We start from the raw sequence: 11,170 nt of genomic DNA, 5'->3' as shown, positions 1-11,170 counted from the left end.
GAAAGAAAATATTTTTTCTAAAAAAAACTACAATTGTTTCAAAAAAACTGCCATTTTTTATTAAAAACTGCATTTTAAGATTGATTAATGCAAGATCACTCACAAAACTACACATGTATATATCACGTAAGATTCACATGTGATTATATAATATGATATTCACATGTGGTTGTATATTTTAAGATTCAAATGTGAAATTCACAAGAAAATTTTAAAAAATAATTAACGAAGAATACTCACACAAAATGCATGTGTGCATATAGATGTAATTCACTTGTGATTTACATGTGAATCACATGTAATTCATATGTTATTCACTTGTGATTTAAATGTGAATCACATGTAATTGATATGTGATTCACTTGTGATTTACATATGAATTACATATAATTAATATGTGAATTAGATGTGATTTACATGTGAATCACATGTAAATTATATGTGATTCACTTGTCATTTACATTTGAATTACATGTGATTATATGTGAATCACATGTAATTCATATGTGATTTACATGTGAATCACATCTAATTCATATGTGATTCACTTGTGATTAAATGTGAATTACATGTTATTCAAATATGAATCACATGTAATTTGTATGTGATTTACATGTAAATAATATCTAATTCATATGTGAATCACTTGTAAATTTTCATTTGAATTACATATGATTCATATGTGAATCACATATAATTCACATGTGAATTACATGTGATTCATATATGAATCACATATAATTCATATATGATTCACTTGTGATTTACATGTGAATCATTACACACTTATAGTCTTGTTTCGAATTAATTTCTAAAATATTATGCCAAATTCACATAAATTCTAGCAAGACTAGATTTTGACCATGGGCAACAGGGGCAACAAATGTTGACATGAACATCCATACAATAATTAAGCAAACACCAAAAACAACTACAATTATTGTTATAGGACATGATGACTTCTTTCCATCAACTCGGGAGTATTTTCCTCGTGGCATGTGTTAGAAAACGGTGTTTCTAATGAATACCTGAAGGGGTCAAATGGAATTTGTATATTTAGTAGGAACTCACAGAAGTTCATGCATGATTTACAAAAAAGTCCACATTTTTCCCACAAGAAAATTAAGTGAGAAAAAATAAATAGTTTAGGAATGAAAGATAAGGGTCAAGAAATAATGCATGGATAGTAAAAGAAAATGGCATAATGGAATCCTTTTATCATGTCATACTGTTGCAAAAAAAACATGGTTGATTGTCAATTAATGTTTGAACCACTAAATTGAAAACAAGTGGAATCACAGTAATCCTAAAACTCGAAGTCAAGTATAAAAAAATGTAATGCTTTTAATGATTGGAATAAATGAAAACATGAAAGGACTAGAGTGATAGATGCATCAAATAGCAAATTTAGAGCAATATTGTTCTTTATGATTGCTGTATAATGCAAAATAAAACATGTAAACACCAAATATCAACTAATTTAATGAATTAACAATTAGTCTCATGTTGCCAAATAATGCATTTAATCTAAACTAGATTAGCGAAATTTACTACGAAGATACTGTTTTGGAATTCATCATAGCCCCAACATGCAACAGTAATTGATCTATATGCCAAATTCCTAAACTATCAAATCAAAAATAAAAGCAAAAATGTCTATGCTCCAACAAGCTTTAGAGCTCATTAAAGTGTATGCCAGCGGTGAAAATTTAAGTATTATTAAAAGCTTATTCGTACCAAAAGTTTTGTTCTTGCGTATGAGGCTTACGAATCATAAATTTAGTAAGAGTGAGGGTTTTACCTTTAGGGTTGTTCTTGAGGATCTGACAGAAGAGTTACCTTTTGAAGCTCATCTCCTTCAAGAATGACAGAAAAAAGTAGTACGAATGAGCAGAGGACATATACGGAAGAGAGCAAATAAAATAGATTGTGGATTCAATTTCGAATTGATGAGGAAGACGATTGAGACAGTGTGAGGAACATGACCTAGATTTATTGATTCGTGGATTAAACGTTTGCGACTTGGAGATTAGAGAGTGCAAATGCTAGAAGGAAGCCATAGATTCCCGACGACGATGTTGGAATTTTGCGAGCGATTGACGAGCAAGGCGAGAGAGGAGGGGGTTTGGTGAGGACGACAAAGGATTTTGGGGGGTGATCTGTAGGTTGCCTCATATTTAGGATAAAAGATTTTTCTACCGAGTTTAACCCCATGATTATTTTTAATAAACCTGATTTGCCTATAAATGTTTTAATATTTACAAATTGTGCCACTGATCATCTAATCCATACAAATAATTCATTCAACGCTCCACTTTTAGTTCTTGAGTTATCGTGAAACTTTGGGTTATCCTTCCTGTGTGTGTCTATATATATATATATATATATATATATATATATATATATATATATATATAATAAATACCTCTTTTAAACGCCACATGACATTCTATTAAACCCCAACTATGTCACGTGTCATTACAACAAAAATCCTTTGACTGTTTTTCCCGCCTATATCTTTCATCTTTACTTTATTTCGTTCTTAAAAATTAGGAATCAAATTAAGGATTGGATATTATCACTGAATAATTAATAAAAAAAACTTACAAAAATAAAACCATTAATACAATCTGTTAACAATACGTTTCACCACCAAACCATATCTACTCATCAGTTTATTCCCTAGATCACGCGTCTGTTTCCTTCAATTCCGACTTCTTTGTTTTGGAAATCGCTTCAAATTTAAAATACTTAAATCATTTATCAAATAGAAAACTTCAATTCTACCTTGTGGTTCAATGATTTACCGGTCATCTCTACCGTGCAGATGATCAACTATGATTTTTACTTCAACGCACCTTATATAGCCGCTTGCACTCATCTTCCTTCGTTGATTGTTTATTTGATGTTGCAGTGAAAAAGAATGAACCTAATATTAGCAAGCGATCCCCTTCCTTGGATTTCAGGTAATAACCTTTAGTTTCTCCCTCTTGACCCTAAAAGTTACAGTTAACCTCAATTTTGGACCATTTTTTTCAAAACCCTATGAAGATTTTAGTTTTTAATGACTCAAATTCATTTATTTTTCTCTCACCCAGTTGATTCATGTTAATGTTCTAATTTTGTTTGTTCCTTTTTCAATTTTTTTTAGTTATATCAGGTTTATAGAGAATCGTGTTTTTGTCATGACAGATGTCGATGGTCAAGAAAAAAAGAGTTTTTGATGTTCATATGAGAAAACGTCATTTGATAGTAGCCATTGTGTTTTGAGAATGAACCGGTAACCCATAACCCAAATCTTCATCTTTTATTATCGTTATGCAGATATTTAGTTGAACAAATATGCAAAAACTTGTGTTATGGTTATTACTTTGGTGGCTCGTATGTATTTATTTGCTACCAGATTGATCTTTTTATGCCAGCGAAAGTTCACAGTTGATAGTTGGTATGTATTTCTGAGACAACTCTGTTTATGGAGTAAAACACAATTGTATTATCTTCAACCATACATCGGTCCTCTCCTTTCCATCAACGGAAAGCCCCTGTTAAAAAGTAAGACTTCCATTGATATGTATTGTTTTTCACATCAGATATATTGTTTCTTGCCATCAAGCAATCCTTTATGTTTCGAGCAATCCAAACTCATCAGTTTTTTTTGCAAGTCTTTAGATATGCCCTCCATGTGTTTGATATTTTATCACCTTTATTTTTTTCTTTGTAGACGTGGTGGTTTCATCTTTTGTTAGTAGCAGGGGTATTCAAGATTTGCAATGTAGTATCTTGGTTTGGTTTGTATTTTTTTTCAAATGATTTTTATATATAGTTAATTGAAAAATTGCCCTTATTTAATTTTCTAAAATAAAGTATAAACTAATTTAATTCTAAATTGATTGTTTATAAAAACATGTTTCAGAGTGTCGGTTATTGTTGGATATGAAGATATAAGATTAGTTTATTCTATTATGAGGGACAATGGGTAGGGTTGTAAAGTCGAGGGTGGGATGTGACAATGATGGTTGTATTTATTTGCTACCAGATTGATCTTTTTATGCCAGCGAAAGTTCACAGTTGATAGTTGGTATGTATTTCTGAGACAACTCTGTTTATGGAGTAAAACACAATTGTATTATCTTCAACCATACATCGGTCCTCTCCTTTCCATCAACGGAAAGCCCCTGTTAAAAAGTAAGACTTCCATTGATATGTATTGTTTTTCACATCAGATATATTGTTTCTTGCCATCAAGCAATCCTTTATGTTTCGAGCAATCCAAACTCATCAGTTTTTTTTGCAAGTCTTTAGATATGCCCTCCATGTGTTTGATATTTTATCACCTTTATTTTTTTCTTTGTAGACGTGGTGGTTTCATCTTTTGTTAGTAGCAGGGGTATTCAAGATTTGCAATGTAGTATCTTGGTTTGGTTTGTATTTTTTTTCAAATGATTTTTATATATAGTTAATTGAAAAATTGCCCTTATTTAATTTTCTAAAATAAAGTATAAACTAATTTAATTCTAAATTGATTGTTTATAAAAACATGTTTCAGAGTGTCGGTTATTGTTGGATATGAAGATATAAGATTAGTTTATTCTATTATGAGGGACAATGGGTAGGGTTGTAAAGTCGAGGGTGGGATGTGACAATGATGGTTGTATGGCGTTGTCAAGAGTGGTTGTAGGTAACTAGAGGATGAATGCAAAGACAACAATAGTGGTTATAATGAGTGCGACTGGTGGAGTCAAACAAGTGAAAGAATAGCAATGAGGCATTTCGTCTTTAGCAACTTACCAAATAAAAAGGATATATGAGAGAATTTCAACCGACCATGTTGTGTGTAAAGACTTTCCTAGACGGAAATTAGACGACTTCCAAAAACTAACTTTTTTTATATGATAAATAACATTGTCATTGTCCTTATTCAGTCGTAGTTCAATAGGGCTGAAGATGCAGTTGGTGTAGCTAATAAATATGAATTCTGGAAACCATGCCCTTACAAATGGTAGTTTGACATCCAATGCAAAAGAAGCACGATTCACTAAAGGTATTTGGTAAAAATCATAGCATGTCACTCCAAGTTTTCTTCTTTACCTTTTATGTTCTTTTTTAAAAGCTATTTTGTTTGTTTCATCAACATATTTGTTTTACTGATTGATTTTTGTTTTTTTTTAGATTAGGAATTGAATTTTTTTAATAGTTATGATTTAGGAATATGGTGTGATTTAGAAGATGAATATTATGTGATGAAGTTAAAATGAAGGAAGGTGTGAGGGTATGATGGATAAAATAAATATTTTAGTGGTGAAAGTTTTTTTTTTAAATTGTGTTGGTGTGTATCTAAAGTTTTTTCATCAGTGTTGTTTTCTTTTTTCGAGTGGCAACATTAATTGTTTATATGTATATGAAATTTATTTCATAAAAGTGTTTCCCATTCCTAAACATTGGAGCTTTCACATGAGTGGCTGTATATTCAAAATTTTGGAACTACAATTTTTAATAGTCATAATTTACGTTTTAATGCTAATGTTTTTTTATATATAAAATATAATTTAACTCTCACCTTAAATGGGATTATAACTGAGCTTTATGCATTATATATGAAAAATGTCATGAACGGGTAAGAGTTCATTTTAGGGATTCTACTTTAAAATGATATTTTTATGCCTAAGAAATAATAAAATGCAAGAAAGTATTGATGCAAGGTTCTATTTTTAAATGCAAGAAAGTATTGATGTAAATTTTTATTTTTTGAATAAATTAAGTATATTACCATGCTTTAAGAGACAAATGAACGGAAATATTGATGCAAGTATGTATTTTTCATGTCTTATTGAAATTTGTTACAGTGATTTAATAACAAAACATGAAAGTAGGATGTTTAAATTTGCAAATTAATAAAAGTATATTGTTATTTTGCAAATGTAGTATTAATTATAACGTCCAATAACTAATTAAAGTTGTTTTACATATTCACCCGTGTAGTACACGGGTTATATAACCTATTATATATATATATATATATATATATATATATGTGGGCTTAGAGAATATGTGGTTGTCATGTACCTAAGTTTATATATAGAACCCTCCAAACAATGTAGTTTTGATCCATTTATATCCAAACTAATCATGATATCTCTTTTACTATTCTTCCTTAATCATGTGACTGACTAAATTGATCAAATTTATGTTCTTTTTCTTTATTGTGTCTAAGAACTTTAAGCATTAAAAATCGTGGCCATTTAATCAACCATACTAAATTTTAAATGAAAACTAATAGATAAAAGATAGAAGAAGAACATGTGATAACTCAATCAAGCTTTTCACAAAATAATTTGATATAGTTTTTCAATTGAAAGACAAAACGCTTGGGTTATATTCATTAAAAAATATTGCTTTTTTATTTTCTCTATAAACTTCAATAATTATTTGCAATAAAAATATATGTAATTGATCTTTTTCATTCCATAATTGAGCTTAATTCAATGATATTCTATTAAAACAAAACTAAGAGAAAATGAAATTGGATTTATTTTGTTTAAAACTACGTCGTTTATAAGGTTATATACCTAATCTTAGGTACATAACAACCGCATATTCACTTTTCCTCTCTCTCTCTCTCTATATATATATATATATATATATATATATATATATATATATATATATATATATATATATATATATATATATATCAATTGCCGTAAGAAAAGAAGGAATCACATACCGTGATTTTAGGAGTAAATTTGGGTACTTTGTTTAGAGCAACTCCAAACTTAACACTATAATCTACACCATTTTTATGTAAATTTTACACCAAAGTTTTTTTCAACTCCAACCAAACACTAAAATTTACACTAAAAACATATTTTAATATCATAATCACTTTATCATGATATACAATCACTATGGTGCAATTAATCGTCACTATATTTGGGGCTCATAAAACAATTCAATGAATAAAATAATAACTTAAAGGGTTAATGACTTAAAAGGGTAACTAAGTTTCAATTTTGTTAAAAAAAACACCATTTAAGTATATCCTGTTAACATTGACAAAAATACCATTGAACTTAAGATTTCGTTCACACAATACCATCTAAATTGACTTTTTGTTCTTTTGTTCCCTTGTCTAACTGGTTCTGCCGGTTTTGAGGTATAGTTTATCGGGAAAAGAAATAACATTTACTACATGGAATTAATGTAACTTGGGTATGGCTGGAAAAAGCCATCCCCATAGACCATTTTTTTCAAGATGGGTTAGTTTGGAACCGAAGGGAAGGAGCGGCTAAGGAAGTCTTGGGTCTCGGCTGAACCAACGAAGTGGTGGCGACGGAAAAGAGTGGTGACAACAGGTATCTAGGTTCGATGGTGGTGAGGTGGTTTTCGATGGTTGTTCCGGGTGTTGGGTTCTCGGTAAAGACGAATAAAGAAGCTGCAGATAAAGATTGAACAGGTGATAATTGGATTCTCTTGTATTTTCTTTTTGTTCAAGGTTTTCGATTGGAAAAGATGAACAGTAGCTTCGGTTCTTGATTCTGGTTAAAACAGGTAAGAGGTGGTGATGGTGTTTGAGTTTTCGAAGCTAGTATCCCGTGGATTTCAAGGTCTCCGGTTGGACTGAAACGAAGAAGGAAGCATGTGAGTGTGTTTGGAGGTGGTGCCAGAACGAGGAGGTGCAAGGTTTACTAAGGTTTGAATATGGCTGGAAAAAGCCATCCCCACAGGGGCTGGAAAATGGGTTGGTTTGGTGATGTATCTTGCAGAAAAGCAAAGCAGCAAGAGGTGGTTCCGACTTCTCAGTGAGCAGAAACATTTTTTTTGTTGGTTCCTTTTATGATTTTTGTTGCAGGTTTTTAGATGGAGAGGACGATGAATAGTAGCATGTGAGGGGTTGTTTGGTTGTCGGCTCGAAAAAGGCATTGCGCAAGGGGGAGGTACAGCAGGTCTCTAGTTAGACCTGGAATGGAAGTCAGAAAGATATGGACATGGGCGGAGTCAGAATTTTAAGATAAGAGGGGCTTATATTGTAGTTAGATATTGAAATATTTTTATATCCAAATATCATAATAGAGTATGTATAATTCAAAAAGAAATTAATACAAAAAAATTCATTTAAATAAGAACTATATTCATCTTTGTAAAAAACAATCTTTAAAATTTTCAAACGATCAAAATCATATTTGTCATCTATTAACCTATTACTATTAAAAAGAACCGGTTAGAAAACAGATAATATTATATTATGTTCCATTTTAAAAGAATGTTCCATTGTAGAAGAGTGCAATTAAATAAAATTTATAAAAATATACAAAGTAGTATCTGACTTTAAGTTCAATTATAATTAAATTATTAATATCAAGTTAAAAAAAATAAAATATATAATAAGGTTTAAATTTTTTTGCTTTTATTGATTAGAGAATTAAATTAAATAACAATATAGCCAATAACTTCATATTTGACGAATTGACATAAATAAGGTATAAAATCAATAGACTATTAAAATAAAAATATTTGGAGCAGTGGCAGTGTCATTTTTGACAGACGTGGGCCTCAATTAGTCATAATTCTCACAACTTCATTCTTTTCACATAAAACAATTGCTTTTATAAAAATAATTGGGAAGGGCTTACTTTAATAGTTACCTATGTAAGATAAATATTTACTCATGCTTATTTTACATATAAGGGAGCTATTCTTTTAAAAGAGATTGAGGGCCCCTGGAGATGGAGAGGACGATGAACAGTAATTATTTATTTTTTTTGAGTCATCTTTACCTCATAATCGGTAGAACCAGATACACAATGGAATATAAGAAAGAAAAGTCAATTAAGATGGTATTATGTGAACGAGTTGTTAAGTTGGTTGATATACTTCAATGGTGTATTTTGTACAAAATTGAAACGTAATTACCGTTTTAAGTCATTAACCCTATTTTATTGTAACATACACGTTTTGAAATCATGTTATGTAATTTGAAAAGTTAATAATATTATGAAATATTATGTGAAATTGAGTGTTGAGCTCTAACATATAGTTTTTACTAGAAATGAAGTAAAACTATGTTTAAAATCACTCATAAAATATTGGAAGTCTTATGAGATTCCAATTAAAAGCCAAATAGTGAAATTTAGCGAAAATATAAAATTTGAAATAAGTAAAATTTTATTATAGAAAGTTGTAGATAATCTCTTTAGAAACATTTAGGCGAAAACCTTATCGAAATCCGAGTTATAACGAAGAAGTTATGACCAGTCGAAGATCCGGGACAAAACCGGCACGGCGCCGAATGACGTAAAAAATGAGTTTTTGATCTATTTTTTATCCTTAGTGATCTAAATGAAAGTCGTAGTATTCGTTAAACTGAGAATTTTGATAAAAAGAACGCCAAAATCTGACTTCGTATGAGGAAGTTATGATTTTTTTCTAAGTTTCAGCTTAGCAGTAGACAGCCAAAAACTCGAATTTTAGATCGAGTGATTTTTAGCCGACACAACCTAAATGAGAATCGAAGGTCTCGTCATTAGCAGTACAACGGTAAAAAGTCTGACGAAAACGGATGTCAGATGAAGAAGTTATGAATTTTTAACGGATTTACCAGTCCCGGTCTGTTAAAAATAATAATATAAAAATAAAGTCACAATTTTCCGACGAAGTCTAAACGAAAGTTGTAGAGCATAACTTTCCCTACGCGTGCATATAAAGAACGTCAAAAACGGAGCCCGTATGAGAAAGTTATGGATTTTAGAAGATTTGGGCTCATTTTCCGAGGAATCTCGCATGGATAAGCCTTATCCAGAACCGACCATGTCACCCTCTATCCGAGTAGGCCGCGTGTCCGAAGCACCTTAGTCACCCGATGCGATGTGCGTCCGAACGTCTGACGCGTGTTGCCTTCTGATTGAACCGAAGGCGAAGCCTATCCCCGTCCGACGCGCCTCGCCCCGTGTCGCGTCCGAGTCTCACATGCGCGCCAGCTCCTCTCGCTTCGTGACCTTCGCTCCAGCAGCCGCGTGTCCCCCTTCTCGGCCGACCTTCGGACCTCACCCCTATAAATAGGAGACTTGCGAGATTACCCGGGTAAAATGGGATTTTTGCCATTTTTCACCCCTAAATCCATATTTTTATTATTTTGATATCCCCCGAAGCCCCAATATCATTTTTAGCACCTGAAACACGCCCCGAAGTGCCCGTGAAGCTCGAGAAATTTATCTTTTCGGTTTGAAGCTCTACTTTCGCAGAGCCCGGTTTTTCAATAAATCTCCCGGTTTTCAACAAATAAAGTCATATTTAGAGCCGAAATGCTGCACAAATTATTATTTTGACCCCCGGTTAATTCAAGGTGAGTTTAATATATAGGAACAATTGTATGTTATGTGTTATATGTGCTATGTGCTTTTTCATGTTATCATCTCGTGTTATTATTTCTGCTATTTTTATAGTAAGGTTGTACCTCTGACCACGAAGTGTATGACATAGGCATCACTTGGGTATTGGTATGAACCGTTGACCATGAAGTGTATGACATAGGCATCACTTTGGCTTTGGCAGTATGCTACGATAAGGCTGAATGCCTGAATATTCTAGCAAAATGATATTCCTGAGTATCTTCTGTGCCATTCGGGCCAAAGCTTTATTGATGTATATCAAGTATGGAAATTGTTATGTCTCATTGATTTTATATCTTTGAATTAAATCAATGATTGATATGGAAGGTTTGTCACATGATTCACATATGCATTTGTTGTTCCTTGTTCCTCTTTTGCTTCTGCCATATTGAAGTATATATATGGCATAACGTTATATTGTATCTACTAGGTGTAAAACTCGTGTATTACACGGGTTGATTAAAAAAATTAAATATTAAAATGTAAACATTAGGTATTTTTTTAAATAAAATTTTGAAATAAGGAAAGAATAAATGTATTAATTAGAATTACTATCATATTTAATTATTTATTACATTTAATACTTTGCATGTATAAGTATTATGTAAATTTTTAATTTTAAGAATTAGAAAAACCTAGAAATTGACATGTGGATATTATTTAATTTCAAAAATATCATAAAATGACAAGTGTCAAAACTCATGAGAGATTGACATGTGGCAAAATGGATCTTCATTTATTATAGTTGATTATTGAACTCACTAAGCGTCACCGCTTACCCCTCT

The 11,170-nt window shown here is 31.4% G+C and overlaps 1 long non-coding RNA gene across 1 annotated transcript; it reads right to left on the bottom strand.

Annotated features, from left to right (window-relative positions):
- Window positions 1-829: 829 nt before the first annotated feature.
- LOC145120872 (uncharacterized) lies at window positions 830-2,197 on the bottom strand. Its single transcript, XR_013714406.1, has 2 exons — window positions 1,802-2,197; window positions 830-1,028 (listed from the first exon to the last, which is right to left on the bottom strand). It is a non-coding gene; the product is annotated as an uncharacterized LOC145120872 (long non-coding RNA).
- Between the last annotated feature and the right edge of the window lie 8,973 nt (window positions 2,198-11,170).

This window comes from Lactuca virosa, chromosome 6 (genome assembly GCF_052849685.1).
Source record: "Lactuca virosa cultivar CGN04683 chromosome 6, Lactuca_virosa_CGN04683_v6, whole genome shotgun sequence".
NCBI lineage: Eukaryota > Viridiplantae > Streptophyta > Magnoliopsida > Asterales > Asteraceae > Lactuca > Lactuca virosa.
Note: the sequence above shows the minus strand (reverse complement) of the source record. Positions and strands in the feature narration are given on the sequence as shown.